Source organism: Giraffa tippelskirchi, chromosome 13 (genome assembly GCF_054371585.1).
Source record: "Giraffa tippelskirchi isolate mGirTip1 chromosome 13, T2T-mGirTip1v1.2.pri, whole genome shotgun sequence".
In the NCBI taxonomy this organism is placed as follows: domain Eukaryota; kingdom Metazoa; phylum Chordata; class Mammalia; order Artiodactyla; family Giraffidae; genus Giraffa; species Giraffa tippelskirchi.
The window spans coordinates 22549798-22569426 of NC_137287.1; the positions used below are offsets into that span (position 1 = coordinate 22549798).

General features: G+C 37.2%; 1 protein-coding gene across 11 annotated transcripts in view; it reads right to left on the reverse strand.

Moving 5' to 3' along the window:
* Positions 1-19629, reverse strand: part of LOC145531644 (phospholipid-transporting ATPase ABCA3-like) — a 234321-nt gene that overhangs the window by 83254 nt on the left and 131438 nt on the right. The gene's annotated exons all lie outside the window — the stretch shown is intronic.

Consider the following 19629-nt stretch of genomic DNA (forward strand, 5'->3'; position numbering starts at 1 on the left):
AGTTCCTTTAAAAATTAAAAATAGAGTTGCCATATGATCCAGCAATTCCACTCCTAGGCATATATTCAGAAAAGATGAAAACTCTATTTTAAAAAGATAAATGCACCCCAATGTAAATAACAGTGCTATTCATAATAGCCAAGGCACAGAAGAAACCTAAGTGTCCATCAACAAATAAATGGATAAAGAATATTAATCCTTTATTATTCAGCCATAAAAAGAATGAAACAATGCCATTTTCAGCAACATGGATGGACCTAGTGATTATCATACTAAATGAAGTCAGACAAAAGTAAATATTATGATATCACTTATATACAAAATCTAAAAAGTACTACAAATGAACTTGCAAAACAGAAACAGACACATAGACAAAAAAAAAAAAAAAAAAGACTTATGGCTACCAAAGATGAAAGGGGGAGGAACAAACTAGGAGTATGTGATTAAGAGATACACATTATGAAATATTAAATAAACAAAAAACAAAGATATGGCACAGAAAAGTATATCCACTACCATGTAATAACCTATAACAGCAAATAATCACTTTGCTGTATACTTGAACTTAACACAATATTGTAAACCAACTATATTTAATTAAAAAATAAAAATACATGGGAAAAACTTTATTCTGTTAACAATCCACATACACCTCACACATTTTAGCTAAATTTCACTGAGAAAATGTATTTCATTCCATATTAATTCTCTCAAACTTCTTTTCCTCCTTCAAACTGTCAGTCCCCAAATTGATTTGTAAGGACTTCCACTTCTTTATTTTTTGCATTTTAAACTTTTTATTTTATATTGGAATGTATCCTATTAACAATGTTGTGACAATTTCAGGTGGACAAACAAAGGGATTCAGCCATACATATACATGTATACATTCTCCCCCAAACTCCCTTCCCATCCAGACTGCCACATAACAGTGAGCAGAGTTCCCTGTGATCGACGGTAGGATCTTGCTGGTTATCCATTTCAAATATAGCAAAGTGTACATGTCAATCCTAAACTCCTTAACTATCTCTTCTCCCCATTCTTCCCCATGGAGTAATAAGTTCATTCTCTCAGTCTATGAGTCTGTTTTTGTTTTGTAAATAAATTCATTTATATCATTTCTTTTTAGATTCTGCATATAAAGGATGTTATATGGTATTTCTCTTTTTTTGACTTCACTCAGTATGACAATCTCTAGATTCATCCATGTTGCTGCAAATGGAATTATTTCATACTTTTTAATGGCTGAGTAATATCCTGCTGTATATATCCACCACATCTTTATCCATTCCTCTGCTGAAGCAGAGGTGGCTCAGATGATAAAGCGTTTGCCTACGATGCGGAAGACCCGGGTTCAGTCCCTCGGTTGGGAAGATCTCCTGGAGAAGGAAATGGCAACCCACTCCAGTATTCTCGCCTGGAAAATCCCATGGTTGGAGGAGCCTGGGAGGCCACAGTCCATGGGGTCACAAAGAGTCGGATATGACTGAGCGACTTCACTTTTACTTTCTGCTGAAGCAACATTTAGGTTGCTTCCATATCTTGGCCATTGTAAATAGTGCTGCAACGAATATAGGGGTGCATATATCCTTTTGAAACACGTTTTTCTCTTAGTATATGCCCAAGAGTGGGATTGCAGGGTCAAATGGTAGCTCTATTTTTAGTGTTTTAAGGAACCTCTGTACTGTTCCCCATAGTGGCTATTGTTGTCGTTGTTCAGTCACTCAGTTGTGTCCATCTCTTTGTAACCCCATGGATTGTAGCATGCCAGGCTTCTCTGTCCTTCACCATCTCCTGGAGCTTGTTCAAACTCATCTCCATTGAGTAGGTGATGCCATCCAACCATCTCATTCTCTGTCGTCCCCTTCTCCTCCTGCCTTCAATCTTTCCCGGCATCAGGGTCTCTTCCAGTGAGTCAGCTCTTAGCATAAGGTCAAAGTATTGGAGCTTCAGCATCAGTCCTTTCAATAAATATAGAGGGTTGATTTCCTTTAAAATTGACTGGTTTTATATCCTTGCAGTCCAAGGGACTCTCAATAGTCTTCTCCAGCACCACAGTTCAAAACCATCAGTTCTTTGGTGCTCAGCCATTTTTATGGTCCAACTCTCACATCTGTGCATGGCTAATGGAAAAATCATATCTTTCACTATATGGATGTTTGTCTGCAAAGTGATGTCTCTACTTTCGAATATACTCTATGTGCCAAGAGTAAAGATAAATACAATAGATCAGGTCTTACAAGACTAAATCAATATTATATCCCTTCAATCCTATTAAAGTCAGCTATCCTGAATATAACTGACTGAGTAAATAAATAAATAAAGCCACTCAGAAGGATAATCATAGCTTAATCCTCTATAGACTTTAGTATTTTAACATAATGTCCAGCATTCACTAAAAATCACCAGATATCATAAATGTGATCAAGAGAAAAAAGTAATCAAAACACACCAACTATAAGGGTTAAAATATCATAATTTGGAGCAAGACCTCTGCCCTGGGTTGGGGAAAGTTTCCTGATATGGAGAACAGTGACCTGCAATGTCAATCAGTCAGGACCTCACTGATTAGCAGGACCTGGAGGGCTTTAATTAGAAAGCAGGCTGATAGTTGTGATAAATGTCCCAACAATGAGGGAGGATATAAGCCTATAAAATAATTCTATATAAACAAGACAAGATTCAAGAATATCCCTTTTTGAGGACTGGTTCAAGATGGTGAAGTAGACACATGTGCACTCATCTCCTCCTGCAAGAGTACTGAAATTGCAACTAACTGTTGAACAACTATAGACATAAATATGCTGGAACCCAACAACAACAGAATAAAGATACTCCACATTTAAAGACAAAGAACCCACAACAAAATGGTAGGAGGAGTGCAGTCATGACAAAATGAAATCATATACCTCCTGGATAGGCAACCCATAAACTGGAGAACAATAATACCACAGATGGTCTCCCATTATTGTGAAGGTTCTGAGCCCCATATCAAGCTTCCGAGCCTGGAGATCCAGCAAAGGGACTAGAAATCCCCAGAGAATCTGACTTTGAAGGCTGGCAAGTTTAAATTGCAAGACTTCTACAGAGACCCCAGTCTTGGAGGGCACACACAAAATCTCATGCACACCAGTACAGAGAGGAAAGGAGCAGTGACCCCACAGGTGGCTGAACCAGACCTACCCACTACTGTTGCAGGGTCTTTTGCAGAGATATGGGGCAGTAGTGGCTCACTGTGGGGAAAAAAGTACTGGCAGCAGCACTTCTAAGAAATACCCCTTCATGTGAGCCCCCCTGAAAGTTGCCATTAGCCCTTCCACAGAACCTGTAGACTCCAGAGATGGGCCACCACAGGCCACACAAAGAGGGGAGGAGTTCAGCCCCACCCATCAGCAAATAAATTGATTGAAGTTTTACTGAGCATGGCCCTGCTGTCCAGAGAAAGACCCAGTTCTACCCACCACCAGTCTCTCCCATCAGGAAGTTTGCATAAGCCTCTTAAATAACCTCATCCACCAAAGGGTAGACAGCAGAAGCAAGAAGACCTACAATCCAGCAGCCTCCAGAATCAAAACTGCAATCACGAAAAGTTAAACAAAATGAAAAGGCAGAGAATAATGTCCCAGTTGAAGGTACAAGATAAAAGCCCAGAAAAATGACTAAATGAAGTGGAGATAGGCAAACTCCAAGAAAAGAGGATTCAGAATAATGTTAGTGAAGATGATCCAGGACCTTGGAAAAATAACATAGAAGATGCAAGAAATGGTTACCAAATACCTAGAAGAACTAATAGCAAACAAACAGAGATGGAAAATACAATAACTGAAATGAAAAATACACTGGAAAGAATCAATTATGGAATAACTGAGGCAGAAGAATGAATAAGTGAACTGGAAAACCGAAGGTGGAAATCACTACCATGGAACACAATAAAAAAAAAGAATGAAAAAAAAAGTGAAGATAGCTTAAGAAACTTCTGGGACAGTAGTAAATGAACCAACATTCACATTATAGGGATCCTGGAAGGAAAAGAGTGAGCAAAATAAACCCAAGAAAATATTTGAAAAGATAATAGCTGAAAAATTTCATAACATGGGAAAGGGAACAGTGAACCAAGTCCAGGAAGTGCAAAGAGTCCCAGGCTGGATAAAACCAAGGAGGAATACACAGAGACGCATAGAAATCCAACTGACAAAAATTAAAGACAAAGATAAAATATTTAAAACAATAAGAGAAAAATGACAAATAACATACAAGGAAATTCCCATGAGGTCATCAGCTGATTTCTCAGCAGAAACTCTGTAAGCCATAAGTGAGGGGCATGATACACTTAGAGTGATGAAATAGGTAAACCTATTTACCTAAATAGGTAAACCTAAGAATTCTGTGCCCAGGGAGGCACTCAGATTTGACAGAGAAATCAAAACTTTACAGGCAAGCAAAAGCTAAGAGAATTCAGCAACACCAAACCAGCTTTATGACAAATGATAAAGAACTTCTCTAGGCAGGAAACACAAGAGAAAGAAAAGATCTACAAAACAAACCCAAAACAATTAAGAAAATGGTCATAGGAATATATATACTGATAATTACCTTAAATGTAAATAAATTAAATGCACCAACCTAAAGACATAGACTGACTGGGTGGATATAAAATCAAGGCCCATATATATCCTGTCTACATGAAACCCACTTCACACCTAGGGACACATACACACTGCAAGTAAGGGGGTGGGAGATGGTATACCATGAAAATGGAAATCAAAAGAAACTTGGAATAGCAATATTCATATCAGACAAAATAGACTTTAAATCAAAGACTATTATAAGAGACAAAGAAGGACACTGCACAATGATTCACAAGGATCAATTCAAGAAGATATAACAATTATAAATATATATGCACCCAACATATGAGCACTTCAATATGTAGGGAAAATATTAACAAACATAAAGGGAGAAGTTGACAGTAATATGATAATAGTGGGGGATTTTAACACCCCACTTTCATCAATGAACAGATCATTCAGACAGAAAACGGATAGGAAAACACAAGCCTTAAAATGATAGATAAGCCTAGAGGGACTTAATTCATATCTACAAGACATTCCATCCAAAAGCAGAATACATTTTCTTCTCAAGTGCAAATGGAACATTCTCCAAAATTGACCACATGCTGAGCCACAAGGTGAGCCTTAGTAAATTCAAGAACATTGAAATCATAGCAATCATTTTTTTCTGACCACAATACTATGAGATTATATATCAATTACAGGAAAAAGAAGCCTTAAAAACACAAACACATGAAGACTAAACAATATACTAGTAAATAACCAACAGATCACTGAAGAAATCAAAGAGAAAATATAAAAAGTACCTAGAAACAAATGACAACAAGAACATGATGAACTCAAGCCTATGGGATATAAGAAAGAGGGATGCTTATAGTATTACAATTGCACTTGAAGAAACAAGAAAAATCTCAAATAAACAACCTAACCTTACAACAAAAGCAATCAGAGAAACAAGAGCAAAGAAAACCCAAAGTTAATAGAAGCAAAGAAATAATAAACAGAGCAGAAATAAATGGAAAAATAACTGCTGAAGAAAAAAATAGCAAAGATTAATAAAACTACAAGTTGATTCTTTGAGAAGATAAACAAAATTGATAAACTGTTATTTAGACTCATCAAGAAAAAACAAAGAGAAGTCTCAAATCAATAAAATAGAAATGAAAAAAGAACTTAAAACTGACACCACAGAAATACAAAGGATCATGAAAGACTGTTATAAGTAATAATATTCCTATAAAAGGGACAACCTGGAAGAAATGGACAAATTCTTACAAAGACACAATCTTCCAAGATTGAACTAGGAAGAAAAGAAAATATATACAGACCAATCACAAGCACTGAAATTGAAACTGTGATTAAAAAATCTTCAAACAAGCAAACCAACAAAAGCCCAGGGACAGATGCATTCGTAGGCAAATTCTATCAAATATTTAGAGAAGAGATAACACTAGCCTCCTAAAACTCTTCCAAAAAATTGAAGAGGGACAAACACTCCCAAACTCATTCTATGAGGCCATTATCACCCTGACACCAAAACCAGGCAAAGTACCACACAAAAATAAAATTGAGACCAATATCACTGATGAAAATAGAGGTAGCAATCCTCAACAAAACATTCAGCAAACAGAGTTCAATGAGAGGGTAACAGGCAGGAAGACCAGGGGTCTCCAAATGGAGAAAACAGGCTGCAAGTGTCAGACATTTTTTACTTCTCTCTTAAGCTGCAGGCGGAGAAGGCAATAGCACCCCACTCCAGTACTCTTGCCTGGAAAATCCCATGGATGGAGGAGCCTGGTAGGCTGCAGTCCATGGGGTCGCCAAGAGTTGAACACGACTGAGCGACTTCACTTTCACTTTTCACTTTCGTGCATTGGAGAAGGAAATGGCAACCCACTCCAGTGTTCTTGCCTGGATAATCCCAGGGACGGCGGAGCCTGGTGGGCTGCCGTCTATGGGGTCGCACAGAGTCGGACATGACTGAAGCGACTTAGCAGCAGTAGCAGTAGCAGTAGCAGTACGCTGCAGGAGGACACAAACTACAAGTGTTAGATTTTTTCCCCTTCTCTATATAAATTTAAGAAGAGGTTTCTTTTAAAATTCTGTGTTGCCATGATGACACCTGGTTCCACCTGAACTTAACTTTTCTCAAACCTTGAACTAATCAATGCTTTTTTTCTTATGGAAATGTTTGTCTTAAGCTATGTTAATGAACTGCAGAAGCAGCATGGCCAAGAGGAGCTACCCCACGCCCAAGGTCAGGAGCGTCTTTATTGCCAAATTCAGATTTAAATTGAAGAAAGTAGGGAAAACTACTAGACTATTCAGGTATGACCTAAATCAAACCCCTTATGATTATACAGTGGCAGTGAGAAATAGATTTAAGGGACTAGATCTGACAGACAGAGTGCCTGATGAACTATGGACGGAGGTTTGTGACATTGTACAGGAGACAGGGATCAAGACCATCCCCATATAAAAGAAATGTAAAAAGAGCAAAATGACTGTCTGAGGAGGCCTTACAAATAGCTGTGAAAAGAAGCGAAGCAAAAAGCAAGGGAGAAAAGGAAAGATATTCCCATTTGAATGCACAGTTCCAAAGAACAGCAAGCAAGGAGAGGTAAGAAAGCCTTCCTCAGTGATCAATGCAAAGAAATAGAGGAAAACAGAATGGGAAAGACTAGAGATCTCTTCAAGAAAATTAGAGATACCAAGGGAAGATTTCATGCAAAGATGGGCTCAATAAAGGACAGAAATGGTATGGACCTAACAGAAGCAGAAGATATTAAGAAGAGGTGGCAAGAATACACAGAAGAATTGTACAAAAAAGATCTTCACAACACAGATAATCACGATGGTGTGATCACACCTAGAGCCAGACATCCTGGAATGTGAAGTCAAGTGGGCCTTAGAAAGTATCACTACGAACAAAGCTAGTGGAGGTGATGGAATTCCAGTTGAGCTATTTCAAATCCTGAAAGATGATGCTGTGAAAGTGATGCAGTCGATATGCCAGCAAATTTGGAAAACTCAGTAGTGGCCACAGGACTGGAAAAGGTCAGTTTCCAGTCCAATCCCAAAGAAAGGCAATGCCAAAGAATGCTCAAACTACCGCACAGTTGCACTCATCTCACACGCTAGTAAAGTAATGCTCAAAATTCTCCAAGCCAGGCTTCAGCAATACATGAACCGTGAACTTCCAGATGTTCAAACTGGTTTTAGAAAAGGAGGAGGAGCCAGAGATCAAATTGCCAACATTCGCTGGATCATCAAAAAAGCAAGAGAGTTTCAGAAAAACATCTATATCTGCTTTATTGACTATGCCAAAGCTTTTGACTGTGTGGATCACAATAAACTGTAGAAAATTCTGAAAGAGATGGGCGTACCAGACCACCCAACCTGCCTCTTGAGAATCCTGTATGCAGGTCAGGAAGCAACAGTTAGAACTGGACATGGAATAACAGACTGGTTCCAAATAGAAATAGGAAAGGGAGTACGTCAAGGCTGTATATTGTCATCCTGCTTATTTAACTTATATGCAGAGTACATCATGAGAAATGCTGGGCTCGAAGAAGCACAAGCTGGAATCAAGATTGCCAGGAGAAATATCAATAACCTCAGATATGCAGATGACACCATCTTATGGCAGAAAGCGAAGAGGAACTAAAGAGCCTCTTGGTGAAAGTGAAAGAGGAGAGTGAAAAAGCTGGCTTAAAACTCAACATTCAAAAACCTAAGATAATGGCATCGAGTCCCATCACTTCTTGGCAAATAGATGGGGAAAAATGGAAACAGTGACAGACTTTATTTTCTTGGGCTCCAAAATCACTTCAGACAGAAACTGAAGCCATGAAACTAAGACATTAGCTATTGAAGAAAAGCTATGGCATACTTAGACTATTACAAAGCTGAGACATTACTTTGCCGACAAACATCTGTATAGTCAAGGCTATGGCTTTTCTAGTAGTCATTTATGGGTGTGAGAGTTGAACAATAAAGGAGGCTGAGGGCCGAAGAATTGATGTTTTTGAACTGTGGTGCTAGAGAAGACTGTTGAGAGTTCCTTGGACAGCAGGGAGATCAAACCAGCTCATCCTAAAGGAGATCAATCCTGAAATTTTTTTGTATGGATTGATGCTGAAGCTGAAGCTCCAATACTTCGGCCATCTGATGCAAAGAGCAGACTCATTAGAGAAGACTCTGATGCTGGGAAAGATTGAAGGCAGGAGGAGAAGGGATGACAGTGGATGAGATGGTTGGATGGCATCACCAATTCAATAAACATGCATTTGAGCAAACTCTGGGAGAGACTGAAGGACAGGGAAGCCTGTTGTGCTGCAGTCCATGAGGTCGCAGAGAGTCAGACACGACTGACCCACTGAACAACAAATTGGACAGTCAAGGCCCCTTTTGCTTCTTGTTGACTTGATCAGGCCCTGCTGTCTGTCACAGGCCACTACCACCAAACCCACTTGTAGCTAGTCTCTCCAGGAATGCACTTGCATGCCCCTAATTCAACCCCTGTCACCAGCTTCCACTGTAGACTGCATATCCAAGTTGAGAGTGTGCCACCATAGGAGAACATGCTGACAGCTAGGGATTCCACAGGTTCCGACGAGCCCATAGTTGTTCACATCCCCTGCTACCTTCCTTGGCCACCATCACTCTGCATGTGTCCACAACTGTCCTTCACTACATGGGCAGTTGCAGGTGGCACCTACAGCCAAGAGTATGCTCTAGACTCCATGGCTGCCTGATCTGATTCCTAGTTGTTTCACAGGAGGCACTGCTTAGGACTCCAATAGCCGTTACAACCACTGAGTACCCCCAACACACACACACACACACACACACACACACACACACCGTGTTTGCCAAGCACTAAACAGATGAAAGAAAAAACATTTAATGAAATACAGCATCCTTTCATGATGAAATGTTCAGCAATTTTGTAGAAGGAATATACCACAGCAATAAAGGGCATATATTAATAACACAAATCCAAGACATCATCATACTCAACAATGAAAGGTTGAAAACTTGTGTGTTTCATAAAAATGTAAACCTTTGAATATATGTTCTGCTGCTAAGTCACTTCAGTCGTAGCCGACTCTGTGTGACCCCATAGACAGCAGCCCACCAGGCTCCGCCGTCCCTGGGATTCTCCAGGCAAGAATACTGGAGTGGGCTGCCATTTCCTTCTCCAATGCATGAAAGGGAAAAGTGAAAGTGAAGTCCCTCAGTCATATCCGACTCTTAGCGACCCCATGGGCTGCAGCCTACCAGGCTCCTCCGTCCATGGGATTTTCCAGGCAAGAGTACTGGAGTGGGATACCATTGCCTTCTCCGAATATATGTTCAAGTAATAATTAACAAGGGAGCCAAGAATATTCAATGGGAAAAAAGGCCCTCAATAAACAGTGTTGGGAAAACTAGATATCCATATGCAGAATGAATCTGGACCTCTGTTTTACAACATTCACAAAATTAACTCAAAATTGATTAAGGATTTAAAAATAAGTTGAAGTTATAAAATGCCTAGAAGAAAACAGGAGAAACCTCCCAACATTCTTCTTTATATTGGTGCTTTGGATATGACACCATAATCACAATTAACAAAACCAAAAATAAACAAGTGAGAATACATCAAACTAAAAAACTCCTACACAGCAAAGGAAACAACCAACAAAATGAAAAGCAATCTAGGGAATGGGAGAAATTATTCACAAACTATATACCTGATGAAAAGCTAAAATACCAAATATAAAAGGAATTCATACAACTCAATAGAAAAATAATACTAATTCAGTTTAAAAATACGCAAAGTACCCAAACAAGTAGTTGTTCAAAGAAGGCATACACGGCCAACAGGCATATGAAAATGTGCTCAACATCACTAGTCATCAGGGAGATATAAATCAAAACTACAGTAAACTATTACCTAACATCTGTTAGAATGGCTATCATATACAAGACAAGAGATATGTCCTGACAAGAATGTGAAGAAAAGAGAACACTTGTATACCATTGGTAGCAATATAAAGTGGTATAGCCACTATGTAAAACACTATGGAAGTTCCTCAAAAAGTTAAAAAGATAACTACCATATGATTATTACTATGGTGGATATATTACTATGGTAGATATATACACTTCTGAGTATGTATCCAAAGGAAATAAAATCACTGTCTTGAAATATCTGCACCCCTCCCTATGTTCACCACAGCATTATTAGCAATATGCAAGACATGGAAACAACCTAATTGTGTATCAACAGATTAATGAATAAAGATTTATGTCTATCTATTTATAGAGAGAAATGATAGTTTCCTGGTCCTGGGCTGGGAGGTGGGAGAAATGAGGAGATGTATGTCACAGGGTACAAATTTCCTGTTATAAGTTCTGGAATCCAATGCACAGCATAGTAACTATAGTTAACAATATTGTGTTGTATACTACTACAGAGCCGACCTTTAAAGTTATAACCGTGCAATGAAAAATTGCATGTATATTATCATATGTGAAACAGAACACCATTCCATGTTCGATGCATGTGACAAGGGGTCAGGGCCGGGGCAATGGGATGATCCAGAAGGATGGGATGGGGAGGGAGGTGGGTGGGGGGTCCAGGAAGGGGAACACATGTAAACCCATGGCTGATTTATGTCAATGTATGGCAAAAACTATTACAATATTGTAAAGTAATTAGCCCCCAACTAAAATAAATAAATTTATAAAAAAAAAAAAAAAGAAAGAAAAATTGTAACTCGCTGAGGTTATGGATTCATTAACAAACCTTTTGCAGCAGTAATTTTGCAATATGTATGTATATCAAATCATCACACTGTATACTTTGAACATACAAAATGTCATTTGTCAGTTATATCTCAATAACTATGGGAAAAATAGACTTTCTGTTCAGGTCTCTTGAGATTCAATAAGAATTTTAGGACTGATTTTTCTGTTCTCCTTCTTCCTCCAAATAATTTGGATTTTGATAGGGCCAGCACTGAATCTGAATGTTTTAGGGGGACTATTGACACCTTAGCAATATTAAATCTGCCGATCTATGAATATAGAGTATCTTCTCATTTATTTGTAACTTCTTTAATTTCTTTCAGCAAGGTTTGTCATTATACATGTCTTTCATCTCCTTGGTTAAGTTTATTCTTAAGTATTTTATTCCCTTTTTGGTAAGAAAATGTATTTTATTTATTTATTTATTTTTTAAATCGAAGGATAATTGTTTTACAGAATTTTGTTGTTTTCTGTCAAAACACAACATGAATAACCATAGGTATACATATATTCCCTCCCTCCCATCTTCCTCCCCATCCTACCCCTCTAGGTTGATCCAGAGCCCCTGTGAGTTTCCTGAGACATAAGCAAATTTCTGTTGGCTCTCTATTTTATATATGATAATGTAAGTTTCCATGTTACTCTTTCCATACATCTCACCCTCTCCCCATGTCTGTAAGTCTGTTCTCTATGTCTGTTTCTCCATTGCCGTCCTGCAAATAAATTCTTCGGTATCATCTTTCTAGATTCTGCATTTATGTGTTAGTATACAATATTTACCTTTCTCTTTCTGACATACTTCACTCTGTATAACAGGCTCTAGGTTCATCCACCTCTTTAGAAATGATTCAAATGTGTTCCTTTTTATGGCTGAGTAATATTCCATTGTGTATATGTACCACTACTTCTTTATCCATTCATCTGTCAATGGACATCTAAGTTGCTTCCATGTTCTAGCTAATATAAATAGTGCTGCAATGAACAAAGGGATACATGTGCCTTTTTCAATTTTGGTTTCGTCAGGGGATATGCCTAGGAATGGGATTGCTGTGTCATATGGTGACTTGATTCCTAGTTTTTTAAGGAATCTTGATACCATCCTCCATAGTGGCTGTATCAATTAACATTCCTACCAACAGTACAAAAAGTTCCCTTTTCTCCACACCCTCTTCAGCATTTATTGTTTGCAGACTTTTTGTTGATGGCCATTCTGACCAGTGTGAGACGATATCTCATTGTAGTTTTGATTTGCATTTCTCTAATAATGAGCAATGTTGAGCATCTTTTCATGTGTTTGTTAGCCATCTGGTCTTCTTTGGAGAAATATCTGTTTAGGTCTTTTTCCCACTTTTTGACTGGGTTGTTTGTTTTTCTGGCATTGAGTTGTATGAGCTGCTTGTATATTTTTAAAATTAATCCTTTGTCAGTTGTTTCATTTGCTATTATTTTCTCCCATTCTGAGGGTTGTCTTTTTGCCTTGCTTACAGTATTTTATTCTTTTGGTGCTATTATAAATGAAATGTTTTTCTTAATTTTGTTTTTGGATTGTTCACTGTTATGTATGGAAATGCAACTAATTCTTATGTGTTGATTTTGTACTTTGCAACTTTTCTGAATTGATAAACTCATGGTTTTTTGTGGGAATTCAGGATATTTTGTATATAAGATCATGTTGAGAACAGAGGTAATTTGAACTTACCGCTTTCCAATTTGGATGTCTTTTTCTCTCCTTCCTGCTTAAATTCTGTAGCTAGGACTCCTAGTATTATGTTGAACAGAAATGTAAAAGAAAGTATCTTCATTTTGTTCTGATCTTAGAGGAAAATCTCTCAGTGTTTCAGTATTGACCATGATTTTAGCTGTGGGCTTTTGATACAAATGTATTTATTATGTTAAGGTAGTTTCCTTCTGGTTTGTTGAGCATGTTCTATCATAAAATAATTATCATTCTGTGAATTATATTTTCTCATCAATTGAAATGATCATGTAGGTTTTTTTTTCTTTCATTCTGTTAATGAAACATATTACATGGACTGATTTTCATGTGTTCAACCATCCTTCCATTCTAGGAATAAATCCCACTCGGTCATTGTGAATAATCCTTTTAAGGTGCTTTTGCCTTGTTTGATAGTATTTTGTTACTGAGTTTTGCATTGACATTTACTAGGGATATTGGTCTGCAGTTTTCTTATAATGTCTTTGTCTGGCTTTAGTGTCAGGGTAATGCTGGACTTACTGAATGCATTTGAAAGTGTTCTGTTCCTTACAATATTTTAGAAGAGATCGAGAAAACTTGGTATTAATTGTTTTCTAAATATTTGGAAAAATTCACTTGTGAAGTCGTCTGGCCCTGACTGCTCTTTGTTGGGAGGTTTTTTTTAAAATTACTGATCCAATTACCTTACTTTTTATAGGCCTTATTAGATTTTATATTTCTTCATGATTCAGTTTTGTGCATTTCTTGGACTTTGTCGATTTCATCTAGGTTCGCCTATGTAAAATCAGCAATAGTATTCCCTCTTTCATTTCTGGTTTAGTAATTTGAGTCTTCATTTTTCTCCTTGTCACTCTTTGTAAGTTTTTCTCAAATATATTGATCTTTTCAAAGAAACAATTCAATTTTGTTCATTTTCTCTATTGGTTTCTAGTCTCTATTTTGTTCATATCTGCCCTAGTTTTTATTATTCCTTCTTCCTGTTAGCCTTGGGTTTAGTTATTCTTCTTTTTCTAGTTTCTTAAGTTGTAAAGTTAGGTGGTTGCTTTGACAGTGTTCTTTTTTTTAAATTTATTTTTAATCCGAAGATAATTGCTTGACAATGTTCTGTTGGTTTCTGCTGTATAACAATGCAAATCAGCAAAAAGTATACATATGTCCCTTCCCTCATGAGCCTTCCTCCTACCCCTAGCTCCATCCCACCCTTCTAGGTTGTCAGTTTTCTTCTTTTAATATAAGCATCACACACTGCTTTTGCCACATTCATTAATATGATATATTTTCATTTTCATTTGTCTCAAAATATTAATATTTTCTAATTTCTCTTGTTATTTCTTATTTGACCTAATGACAGTTGAACATTGTTTTTTGCGTTTCCACATTTGTTATTTTCCAGTTTTCTTCCTGCTATTCTTATCTAGTTTCATTCAGTTACGATCAGGAAGTACACTTTGTAGGATTTCCATTTTTCAAGTCTGTTAAGATTTATTCTGTGGCCTAGCATATGGTCTATCCTAAAGAATCTTTCTTGTGCATGCAAGAAAAATGTGTATTCTGCTGTTTGTTGAGGGAAATGTCCTTTTATGTCTGTTAAGTCTAGTTGATTTATGGCATTGTTCATGGTGTCTCTGTCCTTGTGGATCTTCTGTCTTAGTGTTCTATTTACTGTTTAAAAATATGATACTGAAGTTTCTGATTATTATTGTATAGTGTTTATTTCTCCATTGTGTCAATGTTTGCCTCACATATTTAGGATATTTGGTGCAATGTTTATAATTGCTATAGATACCCTTTTAGATTACATCCTCTTTGTGCCTTAGTCTTTTAACACTTTTTGGTTTAGAGTCTACTTTGCCTGATATTGGTACAGTTCATTCTGCTCTCTTTTGCTTACTATTTGTATGGAGTATCTTTTCTTATCCTCTCACTTACAACATATATGTGTCCTTGCCCAAGAAATTAAAACCTGCCACTGCTTCCACGTTTTCTCCCTCTATTTGCCATAATGTGATGGGACAGGATGCTACAATCTTAGTTGAATGCTTAATTTTAAGCCAGTTTTTTCACTCTCCTCTTTCACCCTTACTAGTTCCTCTTAACTTTCTGCAATTAGAGTGGTATCATATGCATGTCTGTGGTTGTTGCTATTTCTCCTGGTAATCTTGATTCCAGCTTGTGGAATCAAGTTTAGCATTTTGCACAATGTATTCTGCATATAAGTTAAATAAGCAGGGTGACAATATACAGCCTTGACGTATACCTTTTCTAAATTTGAATCAGTGTATTGCTTCATGTCTGGTTCTAACTGTTGCTTCTTTCCTGCATACAGGTTTCTCAGCAGACTGGTAAAGTGGTATGGTATTCCTATCTTTTTAAGAATTTTTCACAGTTTATTGTGATCCACACAGTCAAAGGCTTAGTGTAGTCAATGAAGCAGAAGTAGATGTTTTTTGGAATTACCTTGCTTTTCCTATGATTCAATGGATGTTGGCAATTTGATCTTTGGTTCCTTTGCCTTTTCTAAATGCAGCTTGTACACCTGGAATTTCTTGGTTCACGTACTGTTGAAGCCCAGCTTGAAGGACTTTGAGCATTAGCTTATAGTGTGTGAAATGAGCACAGTTGTATGGTAGTTTGAATATTCTTTGGCATTGCCTTTCTTTGGGATTGGAATGAAAACTGACCTATTCCAGTCCTTTGGCCACTGCTGAGTTTTCCAAATTTTCTGACATATTAAGTGCAGCACTTTAACACCATCATCTTTCAGGATTTTAAATAGCTCAGCTAGAATTCCATCACCTCCACTAGCTTTGTTCATAGTGATGCTTCCTAAGGTCCACTTGACTTTACACTCCAGGATGTCTGCCTCTAGGTTAGTGAACCAGTGAACCACAGCATCATGGTTATCCAGGTTATTAAGACCTTTTTATTTTTTTTATAGTTCTTCTGTGTATTCTTCTCACTTCTTTTTAATCTCTTCTGCTTCTCTTAGGTCCTTGGCATTTCTGTCTTTTATTGTGTTCATCTTTGCATGAAATGCTCCAGTGATATCTCCAATTTACTTAAAGAGATCTCTAGTTCTTCCCATTCTATTGCTTTCCTCTATTTCTTTGCATTGTTCACTTAAGAAGGCTTTCTTATCTCTTCTTGCTGTCCTCTGGAACTCTGCATTCAGTTGAGCATATCTTTCCTTTTCTCCTTTGCTTCACTTCTCTTCTTTTCTCAGCTATCTGTAAGGCCTCCTCAGACAACCATTGTGCCTTGCTGAATTTCTTTTCCTTGGTGATGTCACCAGCTCCTGTATAGTGTTACAAACCTTCACCCATAGTTCTTAAGGTACTCTGTCTACCATTTCTAATTTGTTGAATGCATTCATCACTTTCACTGTATAACCATAGGGATCTGATTTAGGTCATACCTGAATGGACTAGTGGTTTTCCCTACTTTCTTCGATTTAAGTCTGAATTTTTCAATAAGTAGTTGATGATCTGAGCCACAGTCAGCTCCAGGTCTTGTTTTTGCTGACTGCATAGAGCTTCTCCATCTTCAGCTGCAAAGAATATAATCAATCTAATTTCAGTATTGACCATCTGGTAATGTCTGTATGTAGAGTTGTCTCTTGTTTTGTTGAAAGAGAGTGCTTGCTATGACCAGTGCACTTCTCTCCACAAAACTCTGTCAGACTTTGCACTACCTCATTTTGTATTCCAAGGCCAAACTTACCTGTTACTCCAGTTATTTCTTAACTTCTTCATTTTGCATCCCAATCCCCTATGATGAAAAGGAATCCTTTTTGGTGTTAATTCTAGAAGGTCTTTTAGTTCTTCATAGAATCATTCAACTTTAGCTTCTTCGACATTAGTTGTTGGGCATATATTTGGATTACTGTGATATTGAATGGTTTGCCTTGGAAACGAAACCAAAATCATTCTGCTGTCTTTGAGATTGCACCAAAGCACTGCATTTTAGACTCTTTTGTTGGCTATGAGGGCTCCTCCATTTCTTAGGGATTCTTGCCCACAATAGTAGATATAAAGGTCAACTGAATTAAATTTACCCATTCACGCCCATTTTAGTTCACTGATTCCTAAGATGTTGATGTTCACTTTTGCCATTTCCTGCTTGACAACATCCAGTTTACCTTGATTCATGGACCTAACATTCCAGGTTCCTATGCAATATTATTCTTTGCAGCATTGAACTCTACCTTTAACACCAGATTTCAGTGATTTGCAGTTACTTTTTATTCTTTTGTCTTTCAAATCCTGTAAAAAAAGTAGGATTATAAACCAAAATTGTGATAATATTGGTTTTTACTTTTATCCATGTATTTAGCTTTACTCTAGAATTTTTATTTTCATATGGCTTTGAGTTACTGTCCAGTGTCCTTTCATATCACTTTGAAGAAGAATCTCTAAATTTTCTTTTAGGGTAGATTTCATAATGAACTCCCTCAGTTTTTATCTCTGAATATCTTAATTTTTGAAGTGCAGTTTTGCTAAATATAGACTTCTTGGTTGACCATTTTTTTTAGCTTTCATTAAATGTATCTGACCTGCAAGGTTATAACTGAGAAAATTTCTGATAATCTCATTAAAGATCTCTTGTACATGGTTGTTTTTCTCTTGTTGCTTTCAAGATTCTTTGTCTTTCAACAGTTTGATTATAATGTGCCTCACTGGGGATCTCTCTCTTGTTGTCCTACATGGAGTCTATTGAGCTTCTTGTATTAGCATATTCAAGTCTTTCCTCAAATTTGGAAAATTTCCAGCTTTGCTTTTTCAAGTATGTTTTCTGTCCCTTTCTTTTTTTGCCTTCTAGGATTTCCAGAATGTGTAGCTTGGTCTGTTTTATATTGTATCATAATTCCATTAGATTCTGTTCAGTTTTCTTTTTTTTTTTTTTCTCCTTTTTCTGCTCCTCAAACTCAATAGCTTCAAATAGTATGTCTTCACATTTGCTGACTTTTCTTCTTCCTGCTCAAGTCTGCTGATGAATTCCTATGGTGAAGTTTTCAATTCAGTTTTGTATTTTTTAGCTTCAGAATTTTTGTTTGGTTCTTTTAAAAATTTCTGTCTTTGCTGATATTCTTACCATATATGATTTTCTTGACTTCAGTATTTTGCTCATGTTTCCTTTAGCTTAGTGAACATATTTAAGAGAGTTAAAGTCTTTGTCCCATAAATCCAAAGCTTGTGTTTTTTTAGAGTTGGTTGAATGGAGTGTGTTTCTGTTTATTTGTGTAGCATGTGATTTTTTTTTTTTTTTTGACATTTGGGATTTGAAAAAAGTTACTATCCTAGTCTTGGCAGATTGTATATCAGCAGAGAGAGAATTTACTAATCTGTCTGGCATAAAGGCTTAATTTTTCTCAGAACATTTCTGGGCATATATATCCCCTGGGCCTATGTGTATGTTTTTCCTTCATCTCTTCACTATATATGGCTGCTTTAAAATGTATTAATATCCCTATGAGTTTTACTTTTGTTCCCTTTTTGGACCTTAGATGTTCTACTGTATTGTGATACCCATAATATCTTGTCCCTGGTGCCTGCATGTCTGTAATCCCCCTTGTAGTTTTCATACCCTGCCATCTATCACTGCTTTCAGCAACTTTAATATGATATCCAAACTATGGGACTGTTCTCACTTGAGCTCTGAGTCAAGCAAAACAAATTCAGTTCTTTGCACAGTTCTTGAATTGGCCTGAACGTTGAAAAAATTCTGTTTTCATCCCAAAGTAGCAACCAGTAAACGCATAGCTTTCTACCAACTCAGTGTACTGTCCCAGAGAGGTTGATGGTGTAAAGATAAGCAAAAACACCACAGATACCCTTACAGTTTGCATGTGGCTTTTTTGACTGGGCATTCACTTGATTGTTGCAGACCCTTCACCAGTTTCTATACGAAGCTATTTTAGCTAATCTGTGTGTTTTGGGGTTTGTTTTTTTTTTACTAGCTCTTTCTACAGAACAAGAATTTGAGGCTTCTTAGCCTACTGATTTTCTCAAATAGCTGCTCAAATAATTTTTAATTAAGACAACAGCAAGATGCTAGGGCTTCTCCAGTGGCTCAGGCAGTAAAGAATCTGCCTGCAGTATGGGAGACCTGGGTTCAATTCCTGGGTTGGGAAGATTCCCTGGAGAAGGGCATGGTAACCCACTTCAGTATTCTTGCCTGGAGAATCCCCATGGACAGAGGAGCATGGCGGGTTACAGTCCATGGGGTCACAAAGAGTCAGACATGACTGAGTGACTAACCACAGCACAGCAAAATGCTGAAAGAACTAACAAGAAGGAAGATTTAATTTGATTGTCTTATTGTTAACATATCTCTGAAATATAGTCTTCTAATTTTTGTATCAACAATATAATGTAGTGAAAAAGAATGACATTTTGAATCAGGTAAATTCATTTTCTCTCTCTCTCCCCACTTCTCTTCTAAACTACTGTGTCATTTTTGATTAATAAGTGTTCATTTAGTCATCCAGTAATGGAGGAGAAAAAACGTATGTTTTACTGACAGGCTTTATGCCACCCAACCTAT